Genomic DNA, 24,311 nt, shown 5'->3' on the forward strand with positions numbered 1-24,311 from the left:
TCAGTATTATTTTGTTACGCTGCAATGGTGCCCAGTTTTTGTAATCTGGTTCTTCGTTGCGCTGTATGATCATTGATGCCCAGTGGATGTAATATACCCTAAATCCTTTATTGTGTAGTGTAGGTTTATTCTTAGTTACTATGTCGTGATTTCTTTATTCTATAGAGTAGGTTTGTTCTTAATTCCTACTAGTTACGCAGCAGCCCGAAATGAACCCTGGCCCATGATTGTGCGAATCAAATCACGGGCTTTTAATAGGCCAAAATTGTCTAGGTCCTTGTTTGGCCCAATTAGATATCGGCTGCGAGCAGGCCGGATGCAAACCGGGCCGTAGTTAGGCCCAACTATATGACGGGCTTTTAACAGGCCGAAATTAATATAGGGCCGATGTCGGTGTCAAAACCGGCGGATCTCAGGTAGGGGGACCCAAACTGTGCGTCTAGGCCGGATGGTAGCACGAGGCAGGGGACATGATGTTTTACCCAGGTTCGGGCCCTCTTGATGGAGGTAAAACCCTACGTCCTGCTTGATTAATATTGATGATATGGGTAGTACAAGAGTTGATCTACCACGAGATCAGAGAGGCTAAACCCTAGAAGCTAGCCTATGGTATGATTGTATGTTGTGGTTGTTGTCCTACGGACTAAAACCCTTCAGTTTATATAGACACCGGAGAGGTTAGGGTCACACAAGGTCGGTTACAAAGGAGGAGATATCCATATCTGTATTGCCTAGCTTGCCTTCCACGCCAAGTAGAGTCCCATCCAAACACGAGACGAAGTCTTCAATCTTGTATCTTCATAGTCTAACAGTCCGGCCAATGGATATAGTCTCACTATCCGGAGACCCCCTAATCCAGGACTCCCTCAGTAGCCCCCGAACCAGGCTTCAATGACGATGAGTCCGGCACGCAGTATTGTCTTCGGCATTACAAGGCGGGTTCCTCTCCAAATTCTGTGTACCTGTCGAAATAGTGTCCGGTTTCTTGTGAATGTTGCACTCCTTGGCTTCCACACCCAATAATGGCCACTTTCCACATGTCGAGCGAATGTGAAGAGCCAGGATGTTTTCACATTTATCTCCCTAGCTGTGTGAATGAGCCGCCTATTAAAAAGGCGAGGATTCAGATCCAAATCACACCATCCTGCCTTGGCGAGCCTTCATCAGAGCACGCCCGACAGAGATCCATACCATCATGGCCGGTCGACGCAGCTCCTCCTCTCGCTCCCCTAGCTCCAAGCCTGGAGATTGGGAGAGATGTTCCGTCCCGCACAGCAAATTAGTGATGCTTCAGACCAAGGGATTTCTTCCCCCAGCGTACATGATCATATTTCGAGCCGGGCTCGCCACCTATAATGGCGGAGAGCCTTCCCAATCCCTCCAAGGGAGAGCGGGTATGCCTTGTCCCTTATTTTGTAAGAGGGCCCGGATTCCCAATTCATCCGTTTCTCCGAGGGATCCTGGAGTTCTACGGCCTCCAGTTGCACAACCTTACGCCTGCCTCCATGTTGCATATCGCGGGATTCGTAGCCCTTTGCGAGTTGTTTTTCGGCTGTGAGGCTCATTTCGCTCTATGGAAGAAGTTGTTCTGCCTTGTGCCCCGTTCTCAGATGGGGCCAATATATCAAGTGGGCGGAGCCGAAGTGTGGCGTGTTGCCGGGACCGGATACCTGTCCGGAACCCCAAAGAAGACGTCCGAAGACTGGCCTTCAGAATGGTTTTATATAGAGGAGGTCCCCCTCCCGGATCCTATTCGGATCGACCTTCCTGAGTTCGACAACGCCCCTTTGAAGAAGTGCCAGAGCTGGCGTCCACGGAGCTCCCTGGAGGAAGATGACAGGGACGTTCTTTACCTGATGAGCCGGATAAGTTTTTTAGCTCGATTCTGATTGACCATGATCGAGGTCATGGCCATATGTATCATGCGGGGGGTGTAGTCGCTTCAGTATAGAGGCCACCCCATGTGGGATTTCAACGGGGAGGATGACGCCACCCGCTACGGCCATAAAGGTCCGGGATCTGTTGCTGATCTATTAAAGATCTTACCCACTTTGTACAAGGGAGAAGAGGAGGAATTCCTTCGTGTCAACCCACAGGGCGGATTTTCTATGTACAATCCTCTGAGCTGGGTAAGCGGAGACTTCTTCTCGCCCATCCGTTTCATATTTCCGCAGTTAAGCATTCAGTCTAGCGATTTCTACACATGAACTGTGCCAGGCTGTAAGGGAGATAAACAACTCCCCTCCACAACCCGAGGACCCTGGACGGTCCCTCAACCCGGCCTCCAAAGAGCATCCGGACATATCGGTGGAGCTGATCGATGGGGTGTTTTACCAATCGAGCAATGATAATGCTTTGGTGGCCATTACGGCCGATTACCCTTGGCTAGTTCCAGAGTTACAGGTGACTAAGACCGAAGTCCCAGCACTTCAAAAAGGGATCCGCCCTTGCGTGTTTTTGATCGCCGTATAACAGCCGTGTTTTGCAGGGGAGGTCCTCGAGGCAGAAGGCCGAGCCTGCGGCGACTGACCAACAAGGGGCCGCGAGGCCAAGCAGGCTGAAAAGACCCACCGTCCGGATTGAGACACCGGCGCAGCGGTACAGCGCGCTGTCTTTATTGCAAGACATTATTCTCAGAGGCGTATTAACGCCCATGCCTTCTTTTCAGGAAAAAGAGCGCTCGTCGGACTATACCCAGAGAGGCTACCAATCGCGCCTCCACAAGCCAGGCTCCAAGGCCGGATTCGGAGGCGGGAACGAATACGAGGCGTGCGCCGGGTGCTCCTCCGATAGAGGATGCGGATAAACTGTCCGCCACCAATTCCGAGGTGGAAAGTGCCATGAACCCCAGGCGTCGCCGAACTGTTCTTCGTGACCTTTGTTTCTCCCAAGAGGCATTGGATGCCTTCAACTCGGGAGATGCGCACCTCCGTGCCGCTCAAAATGGTCTAGCCAGAGCCACGAAGCAGTATGTAAAAGACATACGAGTGAGAAAATTTGGTGATTGTATATATCAGTAGCCCCTGAGACTTGAAACAGTTAGGATAACTGATTTAAGGATCATTTGTTATGCAGGTTCTTACAGAAAAGAATACTCAACTGTCCCAGGAGATGGAAGAGTGCAAAGCCCAACTTCAGGCTGCACTGGCTGCAGCAGGGGAGCCCAAAGAGACCCCCTCTGGTAACATATCCTTCAAATGATAAGTATCATATAGAATGCGGCGTGTATGCAAATCTGACGATAAAATTGCAGATGACACTGGAGTAAATCCGGATAAGCAACAGCTCCTACGCCAGCTGAAGGCCGGTGAGAACGTGCTTACGAGGGTGAGGCAGGAGAAAAATGATCTCCTAGATGCCAACACCAAGCTGGGCGTGGAACTACAAGATGTTCGTGCCCAACTGTCGGACTCTGTTAAGGAAAATCGGCGGCTTCGACGCGGCATATTTAGTAAGTGCTTGAACGAACTTTGAAAAAGAGTTCGGCGAGGAAGCTGGCTGACGGAGTTATGTCTGTAGGTATGCTAACAGGCCGTCCTGCCGAGGAAATGCCTGGTTCAACGGGTGACCTTCTTCTCGAGCTCTCACAGCTGCACGAACGAGTTCGGCAGGTGATGCAAGGCGTCGCCCAGGCCTTGTGGCCATCGATCTCCATACCCGAAGGCCTTGGAGAGCTTGCAGAAAAGCTAAAGGGAGCACGGCGGCGCTTCCGGTTATGGAAGATATCGGCCTGCCGTCAGGGCGCTAGGGAAGCCTGCACAATGGTGAAGACACAGTACACGAAGGCTGACCCGAACCACATGGCCGAAGTCAGACCTGTGGGGCCCGATGCGAAGGAGATCCCTGTGAGCTTAGTGTACCGCCAAGTAGAATTGGCCGCAAAGTATTCCCAACAGGACTATAGACCAGACAGCCTATTGGATGGTATTGAAGAGGAATTCAACTAGTCAAATTGACTATGTAATTTTAAAGTGACATGTATAATGCCTTCTAGCCGGATTGTAGATCGTTTGTCATGGCGGACCTTTTTGCTTTGACCTCGAGACCTAACGGTCCGGAGTGTATCCGAATACCCTCTCGGTTATGTAAGAACCGGGGCATGCGTGGAGACCAGGCGTAGGGGTCATTAGTGCTTTATCAGACAAGTGCCCAACTAGTTATGTTATATTACATGGGTAGTAAGAAACATCTTCCAGGCAGAATAGTTCCGTTAAGGGTTCCTTTCCCTGGGTAAGCATGCCCTAAAGTGCATGTCCGGACTGCGATAAGAAGCGCAAAAAACAAATCTGGGGGCGGACATGGATAATAAATAAAAGTCATCTTTTGTTCATCGACCGAATATTCCCTTAAGAACGCTAGCTTTTGGCTTCACCCAGTCTGAGGTACACGTCTGGCTGACCCGGCGGTAACAATCGCAGAGGTGGTCCCCTTATGCCCTAGCCGAATTAACGGGAACGTAGGGCATAAACACAAGAGCCAGGCAACCTAGCTTGGCCAAAAGTTAAGTCATAACGATGCATATAATGGTGAAAAAAGGTACATGCAGAAGTATAACACATGTGTTGGGCGTGAGGCCCTGGTAAATAATTTAAGCTTCTATGAAAGAAGCCCCCAGGTATGAAGAGTGCAGCTAGCGCATCTGTAATGTATGAGTGAGGCCCAAGGTGACCTTGAAGGCCTAGAGAAATAAAAGAAAGAAAGGGAAACAAGATAGATGATGCATATGCAGAAAATAGACAAAGGGAGGGGACTAACATAAAGTCCGGTGCTAGGCGTAGAATCTTCGGAGCCTGGCTGCGTTCCATGGGTTCGACTCGAGTCGACTAGTCGATGCATCCCGCAGTCGGTACGCTCCACCGGTCAGAACTTGGTCGATAATGAAGGGACCTTCCCATTTGGGCTCGAGCTTGTTCTTTTTCTTATCCGGTAGCCGTAGAACTAGTTCGCCAACGTTATAAGTTTTGGCCCGTACTTCTCTGCTTTGGTATCTGCGAGCCTGTTGCTGGTAAAATGCAAAATGGGCTTTGGCTATGTCGCGCTCTTCCTCCAAGGTGTCCAGACTGTCCTGCCGATCGAGCTCGGCTTCTCGTTCTTCGTACATGCGCACTCGAGGTGAGTCATGAATTATGTCACAGGGCAGGACTGCCTGTGCGCCGTACACCATAAAAAATGGTGTATATCCGGTACTACGATTCGGCGTGGTCCGCAGGCCCTAGAGTACGGAGTCGAGCTCCTCTACCCAGTGCGTGTCAGACTCTGTTAAGGAGCGCACTAATCTAGGTTTAATGCCGCTCATTATAAGACCATTTGCTCGTTCGAATTGATCGTTGGTTTGTGGGTGATAGATTGAACAATAATCGAGCTTGATGCCGATTTTGCTGCACCAGAGTTTTACCTCGTCGGCCGTGAAGTTCATGCCGTTATCAGTGATGACGCTGTGGGGGACGCCGTAACGGTGTACAACCCCGGATATGAAATCTATCACCGGTCCGGATTCGGCTGTTTTAACCGGTTTAGCCTCTATCCATTTGGTGAATTTATCCACCATGACCAATAAGTATTTTTTCTTGTGGGTTCCCCCTTTAAGGGGTCCAACCATGTCAAGCCCCTGTACCGCAAAGGGCCATGTAATGGGGATTGTTTGGAGGGCAGTGGGTGGCATGTGGCTTTGATTTGCAAAGAGCTGGCAACCGACGCAACGTTGGACCAAGTCTTGTGCATCTGCCCGGGCCATTGGCCAATAGAATCAAGTACGAAAGGCCTTGCTTACAAGAGCCCGGGCTGCGGCGTGATGACTGCCGAGTCCGGCGTGAATATCTGCCAAAAGGTTCCGCCCTTCCTTTTCGGAGATGCACCATTGAAGGACTCCGGTAGCGCTTTTTTTGTACAATTCTCCCTCATGGACCCTATAGGCCTTGGATCGCCGCACTATGCAGCGTGCCTCATTTTGGTCCTCAAGAAGTTCTTGTCTAGTTAGGTAGGCCAGGAATGGTCCTGTCCACGGGGCAATAATGGCCATTATTTCGTGGGCTGAATGTGTTATTTCGGTGGCGGAGCCTCCGATTGTGTCAGAGAGTTCGGTATCGGGTATTTTGGCTGGGTCCGGACTGTTGTTACCGGTGTCCCCTTCCCATGCTACGGATGGCTTGAAGAGCCTTTCCAGAAATATGTTGGGAGGGACCGCGTCGCATTTTGCGCCGATGCGGGCGAGAATATCCGCCGCCTGATTGTTTTCCCGAGCCACATGGTGAAATTCGAGCCCCTCGAACCGAGCTAACATTTTTTAGACGGCATTGCGATAAGCTGCCATTTTTGGATCCTTGGCATCAAAGTCTCCATTTATTTGGGATATCGCGAGGTTCGAATCCCCACGCACCTCTAGGCATTGAATGCCCATGGATACTGCCATCCGGAGACCATGTAGAAGGGCCTCATATTCGCCTGCGTTGTTGGAGTCCGTATACATTATCTGTAGTACGTATTGAATGGTATCTCCTGTTAGGGATGTCAAAATGACGCCAGCCCCTAGACCAACCAACATTTTGGAGCCGTCGAAGTGCATGATCCAGTTTGAATATGTGTCGTACTCTTAGGGAGTTCGGCTTCCGTCCACTCAGCGACGAAGTCAGCAAAAACTTGCGACTTAATAGCTCGCCATGGATTGTAAGTTATGTCGAATGGGAGGATCTCAATGGCCCATTTGGCAATTCGGCCCATCGCGTCGCGGTTGTTTATAATATCGTTAAGTGGTACTTCCGAGGCTACCATTATCGAACATTCTTGAAAGTAGTGTCGCAGCTTCCGGGATGCCATAAATACCACGTATGCTATCTTTTGATAATGCGGGTACCATGATTTGCATGGAGTAAGGACAGTGGACACATAGTAAACCGGCTTTTGAAGGGGGAATTTGTGTCCATCCACTTCTCGCTCGATGACGAGCACTGCGCTTACTAGTTGATGAGTTGCCGCAATGTATAATAGCATTGGTTCGCCAATGTTTGGCGTAGCCAGGACTGGGTTTGTTGCCAATATGGCTTTTATTTCGTTGAGTCCGGCCGTGGCGGCATCCGTCCACTCGAAGTGTTCGGTGCGCCCGAGGAGGCGATAAAGGGGTAATGCCTTTTCTCCCAAGTGGGAGATAAAGCGGCTTAGAGCCGCCACGCATCCAGTCAATTTTTGTATTTGTTTGAGGTCTGTTGGGGTAGCCAACTGTGACAACGCTCGGATTTTGGCCGGATTAGCTTCAATACCTCTACTGGAGACAATGAATCCCAGGAGCTTTCCGGTTGGTACACCGAAAATGCATTTTTCCGGATTGAGCTTGATTTCATATGTTCGGAGGTTGACGAATGTGAGCCTCAAGTCGTCTACTAGAGTTTCGACATGCTTGGTTTTAACAACCACGTCATGTACGTATGCCTCCACTGTTTTGCCGATCTGGTTTGCCAGACCTGTCTGAATCATGCGCTGATATGTTGCGCCAACGTTTTTGAGCCCGAAGGGCATTGTGTTGAAGCAGAATGGGCCGTATGGTGTGATGAATGCCGTTGCGGCTTGGTCTGACTCTTCCATTTTAATTTGATGGTAGCCGGAGTATTCGTCGAGGAAACACAATGAATCGTGTCCTGCGGTAGCATCGATGATTTGATCGATGCGGGGGAGGGGAAGGGATCCTTTGGGCAGGCCTTGTTAAGCTCCTTAAAATCGATGCACAAGCGCCAGGATTTGTCCTTCTTTGGTACCATCACCAGGTTTGCTAGCCAGTCTGAATGTTTTATGTCTCTGATAAATCCGGCCTCCAATAGCTTGGCTAGTTCCTCTCCCATGGCTTGTCTCATAGGTTCGGAGAAACATCGAAGAGCCTGCTTGACTGGCTTGAATCCTTTTAGGATATTTAGTCTATGCTCAGCTAGCCTGCGTGGGATTCCTGGCATGTCTGAAGGGTGCCAGGCAAAAATGTCCCAGTTCTCGCGTAGGAACTCTCGCAGTGCGGTGTCGACATCAGGGTTTAATTGTGCCCCGATGGAAGCTGTTTTTGTAGGGTCCATTGGATGGACTTGGAATTTGACTATTTCGTCCGCCGGTTCAAAGGAGGTGGACTTGGATCTTTTATCGAGTATCACGTCGTCCCTGTTCACCGTGGAGCGCAGCGCAGTTAGTTCCTCGGCCGCTAGGGCTTTGGATAGTATCTCGAGGGCCAGTGCGGCTGTCTTATTTTCAGCATGGAGTGCTATGTCCGGATCACTAGCAAGAGTGATGATTCCGTTGGGCCCGAGCATTTTGAGCTTCATGTACCCATAATGGGGTATGGCTTGGAAGATTGTAAATGCGTCCCACCCTAACAGAGCGTGGTATCCGCTGCTGAACGGGGCCACTTGGAATGTAATTTCTTCGGACCTGTAATTATCCGGCGTGCCGAATATCACATCTAGTGTGATTTTCCCAGCACAGTGTGCTTCCCGACTGGGGATGATTCCTCTAAAGGTTGTGCTCCTTTGCTTAATGCGGCTCCAGTCTATTTCCATCTTTTCAAGAGTTTCCTCATAGATGAGGTTTATTCTGCTGCCGCCGTCCATGAGTACCTTGGTGAGTCGAAAGCCATCCACTATTGGACTGAGGACCAGTGCGGCTGGTGGTCGAGCTGTTCGGAATTTGGGTTCGTCACTGGCATTGAAGGTAATAGCCGTGTCACTCCAAGGATTTATTTCTGCTACGTGGCAGATTTCGGCCATGCTGTGGAGTGTTCGCTTGCGTCTATTATTTGACGCGAAGGTCTCAAAGACTGTTAACACCGTATTATTGTCCATGGGATGGTACTCTGTGGAATTTGGGAGGAGTAGATCCTCACCACTTTTGGCCACCTGCCGGAGTATCCAACATGCTCTAAGGATGTGTGTTGGTATTGCATCCGTTGTACGATGAATTTTGCAGGGTCTGTTGAGCCATCCCTACAGTATGGTTCCTTGCCCCTTTGAGGGCTTTTGCTTTTTGGTAGTTAACCCAGGTGTATTGTGATAATGCACCCTTTTAATTCGGACTGGGTTTGTATTCAGGGCCGGATTATCCCAAAATTTTATTTCGGTTTTCCAAGAACTTTCCATCGCACAGTACTTTCGTACTATGGACACCAAGTCGGCAAAGCATGTAATTTTGCGGCGACTTATGGCGTTGAGGATTCCCTTGTACGTGCAATTATTGCAGAACAATGAAATTGCGTCTTCCTCGCGACAGTCCTTTATCCTGTTCATGACCAGGAGGAATCTGGCCTAGTAATGGTGTACTGTTTCTTCGGGCTCTTGCCTAATTTGGAATATATCGCGTATGTTTGGGTGGGTGGGTGGAATTGAATCCGAATCCTCACCCAATCTGAGACTCAGGGGCTAAGGAGTTTCCGAACTCGGAAGTTTGAATTCCTAGATGTTCGATAAATCTAGCCCGCTGCCTGATTCTAGGTTCAGGCCTTGAGTGATGTCCTCCCCTCCGCGGGTATCTGACTTGGAGGGATCGGGAATCCGGACATAGCTAGTCCTTAAGATAGATGAAGGGTTGCCGCGTTGTTCCTCCACCACTGCAACGTGTTGGGTGACCTGGGGAGATTTGATCTCTGTCAGGTCGGGTTTAGGCCCAATCTGATCGTAGTCTGTAGCGACTCCCAGGGCGGCGATGCGATCCAAGAGCTCGTTCAGGGAAGAGAGCTCCATTGGATCTAACTGCTCGGCGAGTTCCGAGTTGACGTGAAGATTGCTTTCGATGACCCGAGAAGTTATCGTCGGCGCAGCGGCCGAACAGGCGGTCATAAGAAAACCACCTAGCCGGAGAGTTTGGCCGATAGCCAAATCTCCCTCAGCAACAGTGTCATCTTTAAAGATGGGATGAGACATCCTTCCTGGTGGCGACGGCACAGCGGAACTCTCAATGAAAGCACCAATGTCGGTGTCAAAACCGGCGGATCTCGGGTAGGGGTCCCGAACTGTGCGTCTAGGCCGGATGGTAGCAGGAGGCAGGGGACACGACGTTTTACCCAGGTTCGGGCCCTCTTGATGGAGGTAAAACCCTATGTCCTGCTTGATTAATATTGATGATATGGTTAGTACAAGAGTAGATCTACCACGAGATCAGAGAGGCTAAACCCTAGAAGCTAGCCTATGTTATGATTGTATGTTGTGGTTGTTGTCCTACGGACTAAAACCCTTCGATTTATATAGACACCGGAGAGAGTTAGGGTTACACAAGGTCGGTTACAAAGGAGGAGATATCCATATCCGTATTGCCTAGCTTCCCTTCCACGCCAAGTAGAGTCCCATCTGGACACGAGATGAAGTCTTCAATCTTGTATCTTCATAGTCTAACAGTCCGGCCAATGGATATAGTCCGGCTATCCGGAGACCCCCTAATCCAGGAGTCCCTCAGCCGAAATGTTAAACAGGCCCTCTACAGGCCAAAACTAATATCAGGCCGAATTAGTAAGTGGGCCTTTAGCAAGTGGGCCCAAAAGCATACTGTCCAATTGACGGGCCGAATCTGATATGGGCCCTGATTGAGCCCAAAGCCTCTTAAAGGGTCGGACCTGATCTGGGCCGTAATTTGGCCCAGAACGTGGTACGCTTTTAATAGGCCGGATCTCATATGGGCCACTATTAGGCACAGAGCGTGGCAGGCCATTAATGGACCGGATCAAATATGGGCCAACATTTGGCCCAAAACATGGTAGCCAGTTAATCGGCCGGCCTACTAGGGTCTTCAAAATCTTGAGGGCCTACAGCTGGGCCGGCCCATTAATGTCGGCGAAATCTCATGGGCCTTTAGCTGGGCTGGCCCATTATGACCCGCAAGAATCTTGTGGGCCTTTACCTGGGCCGGCCCATTATGGCACACAAAAATCTTGTGGGCCTTTACCTGGGCCAGACCATTATGGCTCGCAAAATCTTGTGGGCCTTTAGCTGGGCTAGCCCATTATGGTCCGCAAAATCTCGTAGGCCTTTAGCTGGGCCGGCTCATTATGGTTCACAAAATCTTGTGGGCCTTTAGTTGGGCCGGCCCATTTAAACTTGTTGGGCTGTGCCACGTGTCGACGTATCATAGGCGCCTTCTCTAGTGAGTGGATGACATCTGTCCCGATGATGAGCCTACACGTGTTTCCTCCAGCCAATGATGATTTTACACGTGGAAAATCCCCATTGGTCGGGGCTATTAACGGGTTATCGGATCCAAAACCCGACCCGATAGCTTAACGGCGTTCCATTACGGTGGATGCCACGTGTCGTTCACCCTTGACGAAAGCACTTATGTGACACGCGATTTATCGTCATGGAAGTGGACACTTCCGTGATGATAATTTTGGTAATGTCATGGAACACTTCTACGACAGCACAGGTATGACTATCTTGATTCTTTCATAAATTTGCCATGGATGTACATGCATGACAAAAAAAGCGACCTACTATGACAAACACGTATCATCACGGAAGTGTATTTTTTTGTAGTGCAAGTTTAAAGAACAATCATCAAATTCACGGAAACCTAACATATCACACAAAGTTTTAGGAATCATGGAAACACTAGCGCCCAAATCACACAAAGCATATCATTCATGGTATTTAATTTTAATTTTTATAGTAGGTTCCCACTCATCATAAAGTTTTCTAGGGATAGAAACTTTGAATTCAAGCTTTTCTTCATAAGATTGCATTAAAGCATCAACGATATGTTTGGTAAAAGCCTTATTTTGACTATAAGCATGCGGAGAATTTAGCACAGATAGCAACAAGGAAATACAATCTATTAAAAAACAATTATCATAATTAAATTCCTTGAAATCCAAAATAGTGGGTTCATTGCTGTGTAAAGTTTTGACTTCTTCAATCCCACTTTTACCAATTTTTGCATCAAGATCTAAAAACTCCGAATCATTGGGATGCCTTTTAACTAAAGTTGACTCATCTCCAGTCTCATTGTTATCAAGATTCATATTTCAAAACAAATATTTAGTAGGGGACACATTAATCACTTTTAGATCTTCATCCTTATTATCATGGGAACTAGAAGAACACACTTCCACAAAGCAATCTTTTTTGCACGTATCCTAGCGGTTCTTTCTTTGCACTCAACAATGGAAATTCTCATAGCTTTGAGAGATTCATTGATATCATGCTTAGGTGGAATAGATCTAAGTTTCAAAGAATCAACATCAAGAGAAATTATATCCACGTTCCTAGCCAACTCATCAATCTTAGGCAATTTTTCTTCAAGCAAAGCATTGAAATTATTTTGAGAAATCATAAATTCTTTAACACTAGTCTCAAAATTAGAGGGCATCTTACTAAAATTTCCATAAGAGTTGTTGTAGGAATTACCATAACTATTAGAGGAATTAATAGGATACGACATAGGATTAAAGTTTCCTCTATAAGCGTTGTTACCAAAATTGTTCCTACCAACAAAATTCACATCCATAGATTCATTATTATTCTCAATCAAAGTAGACAAAGGCATATCATTGGGATCAGAAGAAACACTCTTATTAGAAAACAATTTCATAAGTTCATCCATCTTTCCACTCAAAACATTAATCTCTTCAATTGCATGCACCTTTTTACTAGTAGATCTTTCAGTGTGCGATTGAGAATAATTAACCATAATATTATCTAGGATTTTAGTAGCTTCTCCTAAAGTAATTTCCATAAAAGTGCCTCCCGTGGCTGAATCTAAAAGATTTCTAGAAGCAAAATTCAATCCGGCCTAAAAAATTTGTATAATCATCCATAGATTCAAACCATGTGTAGGGCAATTACGTATCATTAATTTCATCCACTCCCAAGATTGTGCAACATGTTCATGATCAAGTTGCTTAAAATTCATAATATCGTTTCTAAGAGAGATGATCTTAGTAGGAGGAAAATACTTAGAGATAAAAGCATTTTTTCACTTATTCCATGAATCGATACTATTTTTAGGCAAAGACGAAAACCAAGTTTTAGCATGATCTCTAAGAGAAAAAGGAAATAGCTTCAATTTAACAATATCATTATCCACATATTTCTTCTTTTGCGTATCACACAAATCAACAAAGCTATTTAGATGGGTAGCGGCATCTTCACTAGGAAGGCCGGTGAATTGATCTTTCATGACAAGATTCAGCAAAGTAGCATTAATTTCACAAGATTCAGCATCGGTAAGAGGAGCAATCGGAGTGCTAGGAAAATCATTGTTGTTGGTATTGGCAAAGTAACACAATTTAGTATTATCTTGAGCCATCGTGACAAGCAAGAAATCCAACACACAAGAAAACAAGAAGCAAGCGAAAAAGAGGCGAATGGAAAGAGAGGGTGAATAAAACGGGAAGTGGGGGAGAGGAAAACGAGAGGCAAATGGCAAATAATGTAATGTGAGGGATAAGAGTTTGTGATGGGTACTTGGTATGTCTTGACTTGTGCGTAGACTCCCCGGCAACGGTGCTAGAAATCCTTCTTGCTACCTCTTGAGCATGCGTTGGTTTTCCCTTGAAGAGGAAAGGGTGATGCAGCAAAGTAGCGTAAGTATTTCCCTCAGTTTTTGAGAACCAAGGTATCAATCCAGTAGGAGGCCACACGCAAGTCCCTCGTACCTTCACAAACAAATAAGAACCTTGCAACCGACGCGATAAAGAGGTTGTCAATCCCTTCACGGACACTTGCAAAAGTGAGATCTGATAGAGATGATAAGATAATTTTTTTCTATTTTTATGATAAGGATTAAAAGTAAAAATTGCAAAGTAAAAATAGATTGGAAACTTATATGATGGAAAATAGACCCGGGGGCCATAGGTTTCACTATTGGCTCTCACAAGAAAGCATAAGTATTACGGTGGGTGAACAAATTACTGTCGAGCAATTGATAGAAAAGTGCATAATTATGAGAATATCTAGGCATGATCATGTATATGGGCATCATGTCCGTGACAAGTAGACCGAAACGATTCTGCATCTACTACTATTACTCCACACATCGACCGCTATCCAGCATGCATCTAGAGTATTAAGTTCATAAGAACATAGTAACGCATTAGGCAAGATTACATGATGTAGAGGGATAAACTCAAGCAATATGATATAAACCCCATCTTTTTATCCTCGATGGCAACAATACAATACGTGTCGTTTCCCCTTCTGTCACTGGGATCGAGCAACGCAAGATTGAACCCAAAGCTAGGCACTTCTCCCATTGCAAGAAAGATCAATCTAGTAGGCCAAACCAAACTGATAATTCGAAGAGACTTGCAAAGATAAAACATCATACATAAAATAATTCGGAGGAGATTCAAATATTGTTCATAGACAATCTTGATCATAAACCCACAATTCATCGGATCTCGACAAACACACCACAAAAAGAGTTACATCGGATAGATCTCCAAGAAGATCGAGGAGAACTTTGTATTGAGATCCAAAGAGAGAGAAGAAGCCATCTAACTAATAACTATGGACCCGAAGGTCTGTGGTAAACTACTCACACATCATCGGAGAGGCTATGGTGTTGATGTAGAAGCCCTTCGTGATCGATTCCCCCTCCGGCACAGCCGGAAAAGGCCCCAAGATGGGATCTCATGGGTACAGAAGGTTGCGGCAGTGGAAATAGGGTTTCGTGGTGCTCCTGGATGGTTTCGGGGTATATGGGTATATATAGGAGGAAGAAGTAGGTCGGTGGAGCTGTAAGGGGCCCATGAGGGTGGGGGCGCGCCTCCCCACCTCGTGGCCTCCTTGATTGTTTCTTGACATCAACTCCAAGTCCTCTGGATCACGTTTGTTCGAAAAATAACTCTCCCGAATGTTTCATTCAGTTTGGACTCCGTTTGATATTCCTTTTCTGCAAAACACTGAAATAGGCAAAAAACAACAATTTGCACTGGGCCTAGGGTAAGCAAGTTAGTCCCAAAAATAATATAAACCTTCTTAGTAAATCCCATTAAATATCCAAAATAGATAATATAATAGCATGGAACAATCAAAATTATAGAAACGTTGGAGACGTATCAGGAGGCAAAACTATAAGCTCCTATCTTTCTATGTGTCCGGTTGAAACATTTTGCTCATGTGTACTCGGTGAGTGTTAGCAATCATAGAAGACTATATGATGGTTGAGTATGTGGACTTGCCTAAAGGCTCCAACACGTGACCCTTCCTGAAAAGATGATGAATTGTAGTTGCAAAGTTGACTGAGAACATAGTTTGCTAGTTTCTAATAGAATTTTTGCTTTATACTTCGATTGTGTGATGAACTATTACTTATTGATGGGAAGTGTATGATGAAAGTTATATGATAAAAGTCTCTTATGTTTAAATTTGTTGCTGTTATAATAAACAACATGATGCTTCTATGTCTGTATTTTCTTTTTATCGACACATCTCTCTCAAATCATGTGGACATGTTTCTCGATTTCAGTTTTCGCTTGAGGACAAGCGAGGCCTAAGCTTGGGGGAGCTGATACGTCCATTTTGCATCATGTTTTCTTACTATTATTTACAATGTTTTTATCCATAATAATGCTTTCTGGAGTAATTCTAATGCCTTTTCTATCATAATTTGCAAGGTACACAGCGGCAATTGGAAATCTAGACCTGAAAAAGCAACGTCAGGCCACCTATTCTACACAACTCGAAATGAGCAGAAACATTACGGGGATTTTTTTATGGATTACTTAAGAAATATGGGAGCAAATAATGACCAGAGGGGGTCACCAGGTGGGCACAACCCACCTAGGCGCTAGGCCCCCCTAGTGCGCCCTAGTGGGTTGTGGTCTCCTCGGCACACCTCTGGTGCCCATCTTCTGGTATATAAGTGGTTTTGACCTAAAAAATCACGATAATACTTTCAGGATGGAGTGACGTTGTCTTGAGGCAGAACCTGGGCAGGAGCACTTTTGCCCTCCGGCGGAGCGATTCTGCCGGGGGAACTTCCCTCCCGGAGGGGGAAATCATTGTCATCATCATCACCAACAACTCTCCCATCTTGGGGAGGGCAATATCCATCAAGATCTTCATAGCACCATCTCCTCTCAAATCCTAGTTCATCTCTTGTATTCAATCTCGTTACCGAAACTATAGATTGTTGCTAGGGGGTGACTAGTGGTGTTGATTACATCTTGTAGTTCATTACTATATGGTTTATTTGGTGGAAGATTATATGTTCAGATCCATTATGCATATTAATACCCCTCTGATTATGAGGATGTTGATTATTTGTGAGTAGTTTCCTTCGTTCTTGAGGTCACAGGACAAATCATGTTGCAAGTAATCATCTGAATTTGATATGTGTTCGATATTTTGATGGTATGTATGTTGTGATTCCCTTAGTGGTGTTATGCGAACGTCAACTACATGACAATTCACCGTACTTGGGCCTAAGGGAATGCATTGTGGAGTAGTAAATAGATGGTGGGTTGCGAGAGTGACAGAAACTTAAACCCTAGTGTCGGCGGAAAACACACCTATGGGATCACAGGGAATCCCTACTACGGTTGGTAGGCGCGGGGCTGTGCAAAGAGCGGGTTTAGAAGATCAACGCAGGGGGTTTATCCAGGTTCGGGCTGCAAGTGATGCGTAATACCTGAGTCCTACTTTGGTCTGTTTATCTGGTGTTCTTTGACTAGGTACAAAGCGTGCAGGGTCCAAAGAGTCTAAATCCTTCCTTAGTACGCCTCGGGCCTCCTTTTATAGTCAAAAGGGGTTGCCACAGTGGCACACAGGAGGTGGAAAGTATGTACTGTATACAAGTCTATCCCTGGCACTGTAGGAAAAACGCACTAAATGCGCTGCCAGCGTGCCCTCTCACTTTATCAGGGACGACAAGGAAGCTCATCCCATCCGTCGCCGCCTCGCCTTGCTCTAACATGCGTCCAGGCAGACGAGGCACGCAGCGCCACGCTGGCTAGCTGCTGAGCTGGTGCGGTGGTAGAGCCTTCACGAAGATCTGCATGCCACCAGGCAGGTGCTTGCTAAGTTGTCTTGGAAGCTGCACGTCGTCACGCAGGTGTATGCCTTGTTAGCGGGCTGACTGCTGTGTTCGAACGGTGGTGGAGCCTCGGTAAGTGTGGGCCTGGCTGTGGCCCCGCAGATGTCCCCGGCTAGGGTCTTGCCGGGGTCTCGCAGGTGTCCCCTACAAGGGTCTTGCCGAGGGTCTTGTGAGCGTCCCCGGCAAGGATCTTGCCGGGGGTTTCCATCTTCTGGTTTTCATCTAGTCTTGTATGCTCTCGGTCTTCACAAAGATCTGCATGCCACCATGCAGACGCCTCCCAAGCCTTGGTTCCAATGTTGTCAATTGTGTTGGAACTCTTAGGCTCAAGGGTGGCTGCCTCACTGGTGTTGGGCAAGTTGCCCCGGCAAGGCTCTTGCCCGGGCTATGTAGGCCATCCTGGCAAGGCTCTTGCTAGGGGAGATCCATCTTGTCCCTTTGCTATTTGCGCCTCCGGCTTGGGTGCTTCTTTGGTAGTCTTGCGTCTTCGCTTCCTCTTCTGCTCTGCCAAGCACAGTCACAAGCGTGTGGCTCCAACTGCCCGTGCACAAGTAAAGGGGTACAAAAGGCCCCTACTTTTTTACACCGACACCCAATTTATGCACTACTCCGTAAGGGACCGATTGGGTCCAAGAGTTTAATACTATGGTTAGAATTTATTCTTAATACTTTTGTCGTAGTTGCGGATGCTTGCGGGAGGGTTAATCATAAGTAGGAGGTTTGTTCAAGTAAGAACAGCACCTAAGCACCGGTCCACCCACATATCAAATTATCAAAGTAGCGAACACAAATCAAACCAACATGATGAAAGCGACTAGATAAAATTCCCGTGTACCCTCAAGAACAGTTTGCTTATTATAAGAGACCATTTTAGCATGTCCTTTGCCTAAAAAGGATTGGGCTACCTTGCTGCATACTTGTTACAATTATAGTTACTTGCTCGTTAAAAAATTATCTTGCTATCAAACTACTCGCTACTTACAGTTTCAGCACTTGCAGACATTACCTTACTGAAAACTACTTGTCATTTCCTTCTGCTCCTCATTAGGTTCGACACTCTTACTTATCGAAAAGAGCTACAATTGATCCCCTATACTTGTGGGTCATCAGGAGTTCTTAAGTAATATGATAAATTGAACTTAATTTATCATGAACTTAGTCCTGATAGTTTTTGCATATCTATGTTGTAGATCAATGGCTCGTGCTACCGTTCCCTTAAATTTTAATGTGTTCCAAGAGAAAGCTAAGTTGAAAGATGATGGTAGCAACTACGCAGACTGGGTCCGTAACCTGAGGATTATCCTCATTGCTGCACAGAAGAATTTTGTCCTTGATGCACCGCTAGGTGACAAACCCCCTCCCACTAATGTAGACCATTTGAACGTCTGGCAAACGTGGTCTGATGACTACTCCATAGTTCAGTGTGCCATGCTTTACGGCTTAGAATCAGGACTTCAAAGACGTTTTGAACGTCATGACCATATGAGATGTTCCAGGAATTGAAGTTAATATTTCAAGCAAATGCCCGAGTTGAGAGATATGAAGTCTCCAAAAAGTTCTATACCTGCAAGATGGAGGAGATCAATTATGTCAGTGAACACATACTTAGAATGTCTGGGTATCATAACCACTTGACTCAACTAGGAGTTAATCTTCCAAATGATAGTGTTATTGACAGAGTTCTTCAATCAATGCCACCAAGCTACAAAGGGTTCGTGATGAACTATATATGAAAGGGATGGATAAAACAATTCCCGAGCTCTTCGCTATGCCGAAAGCTACGGGGGTAGAAATTGATGGTTGCTAGAACTACATCTGTATTTCCCCCGAAGAGGAGGGGATGATGTAGCACAGCGATGGTAGGTATTTCCCTCAGTGATGAAACCAAGGTTATTGAACTAGTACGAGAACCAAGCAACACAACGTAATGAGCATCTGCGCAGAAATAACAACACCTCACAACCCGACGTGTTAAAGGGGTTGTCAATCCCTTTCGGGTAACGGCGCCATAAATTGGCACGGAGACGGGAGAAAATTTGAATAGATTGAAATAATAGATTGCAAATAAAATAAAGTGCAGCAAAGTATTTTTGTATTTTTGGTTTAATAGATCTGAACAAAAACGCAAAGGGAAAAGTAGATCGCAAGGCAAATATGTGAGAAAGAAGACCAGGGGTCATAGGTTTCACTAGTGGCTTCTCTCGAGAAAAATAGCAAACGGCGGGTAAACGAATTACTGTTTGGAAATTGATAGAACTTCAAATAATTATGACGATATCCAGGCAATGATCATTACATAGGCATCACGTCCAAGATTAGTAGACCGACTCCTGCCTGCATCTACTACTATTACTCCACACATCGACCGCTATCCAGTATGCATCTAGTGTATTAAGTTGATGGAAAAACGGAGTAATGCAATAAGAACGATGATATGCTGTAGACGAGATCCATTTATCTATTGCGGCAGATATGGATCCCATCTTTTTATCCTTAGTAGCAACGATACATACGTGTCGGTTCCCTTTCTATCACTGGGATCAAGCACCGTAAGATCGAACCCACTACCGGGCACCTCTTCCCATTGAAAGATAAATAGATCAAGTTGGCCAAACAAAACCCAAATACTGGAGAAGAAATACGAGGCTATAAGAGATCATGCATATAAGAGATCAAAGAAACTCAAATAACTTTCATGGATATAAAAAGATATAATTGATCATAAACTCAAAGTTCATCAGATCCCAACAAACACACCACAAAAAGAGTTACATCATATGGATCTCCAAGAGACCATTGTATTGAGAATCAAACGAGAGAGAGGAAGCCATCTATCTACTAACTACGGACCCGAAGGTCTACAAAGAACTACTCACACATCATCGGAGAGGCACCAATGGAAGTGGTGAACCCCTCTGTGATGGTGTCTAGATTGGATCTGGTGGTTCTGGACTCTGCGGCGGCTAGATGAATATTTCATCGATGCCTTTAGGGTTTCTAGAATATTTTGGTATTTATAGAGCAAAGAGGCGGTCCGGGGGCACCCGAGGTGGGCACAACCCACCAGGGCACGCCTGGGCTTCCTGGCGTGCCCTGGTGGATTATCCCCTCCTCGGGACTCCCCCCAAGTGCCACCAGGGCCCATCTTCTTCCTTTTGTCCCATAAAAAGTCTCTGTAAAGTTTCGGGACATTTGGACTCCGTTTGATATTGATTTCATGCGATGTAAAAAACATGCAGAAAACAGCAACTGGCACTGGGCACTATGTCAATAGGTTAGTACCAAAAAATGATATAAAATGATTATAAAACATCCAAAAATGATAATAAACCGGCATGGAACAATCAAAAATTATAGATACGTTGGTGGCGTATCAGCATCCCCAAGCTTAACTCCTGCTCATCCTCGAGTTGGTAAGTGATAAAAATAGAATTTTTGATGTGGAGTGTTGTTTATCAAGTCATATCGTATTCTTTTCTTTATAGCATGGACATTTGGACTTTTATGTGATTCAAAGCAATAGTCTAGTTTTGACATAATAATTCAGATATTCAAGCATATCAACAAGCAACCATGTCTTTCTAAATATCAATGCTAAAATAAGTTATCCCTAGCCCATCATGCTCAAACATTGATCCATTCATGAAACACACTCGAATGTTAGCTACACCCAATAGTTGAGTATGATCATATTGCCTCTTAGTTGGTGCTTTTATAAGAGAAAATGGAGACTCAAATTCAAAAGAAAATTGCATAAAGTTAAAGAAAGGCCCTTCGTAGAGGGAAGTAGGGATTTGTAGAGGTGCCAGAGCTCATAGCGAAAAGTTAGAGATAAAAACATTTTGGGAGGTGTTTCCATCCCACCAACTAAAACGACTTAGAGTTCCAGACACTTTCCATGCTAGATATGCCATAGGCGGTTCCCAAACAAAAAAATAAAGTTTATTCCTTTTTCCATCATACTTTCACTTTCCATGGCTAGTCGTATCCACGGTTGCCCTCCATACCAATACTTTCCAAGAAAATAAAGTAAATTCATTTTTGCATTTCGGGACCGGGAATCCCTAAAACCTTTGCCTTACTCTCGTGCAATAACAAGTGAATAAACACTCATCGTGAGAATAACACATCCAGCATGGAACATATTAGCCACCCGTTACCGTTCCGCGAGCGAAACAAATACACAAAAGACAAGTTTATTTTGAAAATTAGAGATGGCACATGCAAATTTTCTTAGATCGGCAAAAGAATACCGCATATAGGTAGGTATAGTGGACTCATGTGGCAAAAGTGGTTTAAAGGATTTTGGATGCACAAGTAGAAATCATACTTAGTGCAAAATGAAGGCTAGCAAAAAGATTGAGAAGCGACCAACCAAGAAACAAATAATTTCGTAAAGCAAGCATTAAGCATAAGTAACACTGAATAGTGCACCATAAGTAGGATATAATTTTCATCGCATGATTATTGACTTTCGTGCATGCATAGGGAATCACAAACCTTGACACTCATCAACATAACTCACATATCACATCATCATATCTCAAAACTATTACTGAGAATCAAGTTTATTTTGTCGAGTGATCTTCATGACAATCTTTTACTTTATCCTTCTTGGATATCTATCACTTTGGGACTAATTTTCATGTGTTGTTTTTCATAAGCTCAAACAAATATAACTGAAGATCATGAGCATAACAATTTTTCTTTCTCTCAAAATAATTTAAGTGAAGCAAGAGAGAATTTCTTCAAAATTTTACTAACTCTCAAATAAATCTAAGTGAAGCAAGAGAGCATTTCTTCAAAAATTAACTAAGCACACCATGCTCAAAAAGATATAAGTGAAGCACTAGAGCAAGTCCTAGCTCATAAAAGATTTAAGTGAAGCATGGAGAGCAATTCTAGAAAGTCATGACATAATGGTGGCTCTCTAAAATAGGTGTGTCCAGCAAGGATCTAAGACTTAAAACATAAAATAAAGCAAGCAAAGACACATATCATACAATAAGCTCCAAGAAAAACACATATCATGTGACGAATAAAAATATAACCTCGAGTAAAATACCGATGGTTGTTAGAAGAAAGAGGGGATGCCACTCTGGGTCATCCCCAAGCTTAGTTGATTGCTCATACTTGGATAATATCTTGGGATGCCGGGCCATCCCCAAGCTTAGGCTCTGCTATCCTTCTTTCATCCATCGTAAGATAACCCAAAACTTGAAAACGTCAATCACACAAAACTCAACAAAACCTTCGTGAGATCCGTTAGTAAAAGAAAGCAAACCGCTACTATAAGTGTTGTGTCAAACCAATTCATATTTTTTTGTATTATATCTACTGTGTTCCAACTTTTATATGGCAAAAAATCATCAAAGAAAACCATAGAGCCATCAAAATAAGCACACAACACAAAGAAACAGAATCTGTCAAAATAGAACAGTCTGTAATAATCTGGAACTTCCGAATACTTCTGTAACTCCAAAAATTCTGGAAAAATTAGGAAGACCAGGGTAATTTGTATATTGATCTTCTTAAAAAAGAATTGGCATTTTATCACGTTCTGGTGATTTTTAACAATTATTTTCATGAGCACCAAAGTTTCTGTTTTTTCAGCAAGATCAGACAACTATCACCCAAGAAGATCCTAAAGGCTTTACTTGGCACAAACACTAAATTAAACACAAAAAACACAATCACTATAGTTTTACACCCTTATCTAGGCGTAAGGCAAGGATCTAAGTTTTGTCATCTTTGGTTCGAGATCCATAATGTAGCGATCAGACCTCAAACAGTCTGATCTCTATGCTCCGGTGTCATCCCTGGATCAGTAATGCTGACACCACACAGTACTCGGAGGATTTATAGCAGAGTAGCAATCACACACTTATTACATCGAGTGTCTCCAAAGAGAACTTATTACAATAAATATGGCTTAAGGCCATCTAATAACGATAACAGCGGAAGGCTTGGAAGATAAGTGAGTCCATCAACTCCAACGGCATCACTGAGTATAGAACCACGACCTAAAACTCCTTAATCATCGTCTGAAAAGTCTGCAACATTAACGTTGTAGCACGAAACAGGTCAGCACATGGAATATGCTGGCAAGGTAACACATAGAGAGTAATGGAATGAAACAGCTATACTATATGCATATTTGGGTGGTGGAAAGCTCCACGGTTACAGTTTTGCGTAAAGCCAATTTTTCCCTACTTCAAAGGAATAAATTTATTTAACTATCATGGTAGTTGTTAAACATTGAGAATGGTTGACAGCATTCTCAATCCCAATTAAGCATCATCATTAAACAAAACCCAACAAAGTTAATTTAGAGTAACATGTTGAGATTCACATGATAATCCAAGTACTAGATACTCAAGATGTCCATAACCGGGGACATGGCTAATCATGATTAGTTTATTACACTCTGCAGAGGTTTGCGCACTTTTCCCCACAAGACTCGATCGCCTCCGTTTGGTTTCTCGCACTACAATGTGTTTGAGAAGATGGATGACCGAGACATAGTCTTTCAGAAGCGCTAGCACCTTATGATCGGGTAGACCGTACCACCTACATCCCCTACATCTGCTAGTCTACCACTGTAAGAGTTCGCATGACTTAGTCAACTATGCTAGAGCCCATAATAGCTTGTGGCTGCACACGGAAGTTTCTAGTATGAATAGTCTCATGATCCCTTTGAGCCTGGGTGGCGGTCCAAAAGAAAATAGGCAAGTCCTGGAATACCCAGGTGCCTCAATCCACCCAGATGTGTGTTTAAGTTGCCACCTTAGATAAACCATTAATTAACAAAACTCACATCTGTCATGGATATCACTCACCCAATCCACGTCTACTAGCATACCATGGCATAAAGCAAACGTAGAAGTAACTCCCAAAGGTTCGATAATAAACAGGTAATAGGTACTACCTCATCTACTTCCCATCCCACAATTTAGTTAGATCCTAACCATGCAATGTGTGAGGATTGATCTAATGCAATAAAACTGGGTAGTAGAAAAGGTATGATCAAAGTGTTACTTGCCTTGCTGATGATCTGGGAAACCTAGAGATTCGAAGTAACAAGCGGCGCACTCCGAGTATTCTATCGTAGACAAAAAAACAAGCATACAATAAGTACTCATCTAATGCACAGGTAAAACTCAAATAAGAGATCTAACTAGAAGGTTCAACTTAAGAACTCAGGTTGGCAAAAAGAATCAAATCGAACGAAGCAACGAAAGTCAAATGGCGAAAGAAAACAACTTCGTTCTAGTAATCTGGATCTAGGTTAAATTTTATAGTAGCAAAATCTTGTTTAAGTT

This window comes from Triticum urartu, chromosome 2, assembly GCF_003073215.2.
Source record: "Triticum urartu cultivar G1812 chromosome 2, Tu2.1, whole genome shotgun sequence".
NCBI classification, from domain to species: domain Eukaryota; kingdom Viridiplantae; phylum Streptophyta; class Magnoliopsida; order Poales; family Poaceae; genus Triticum; species Triticum urartu.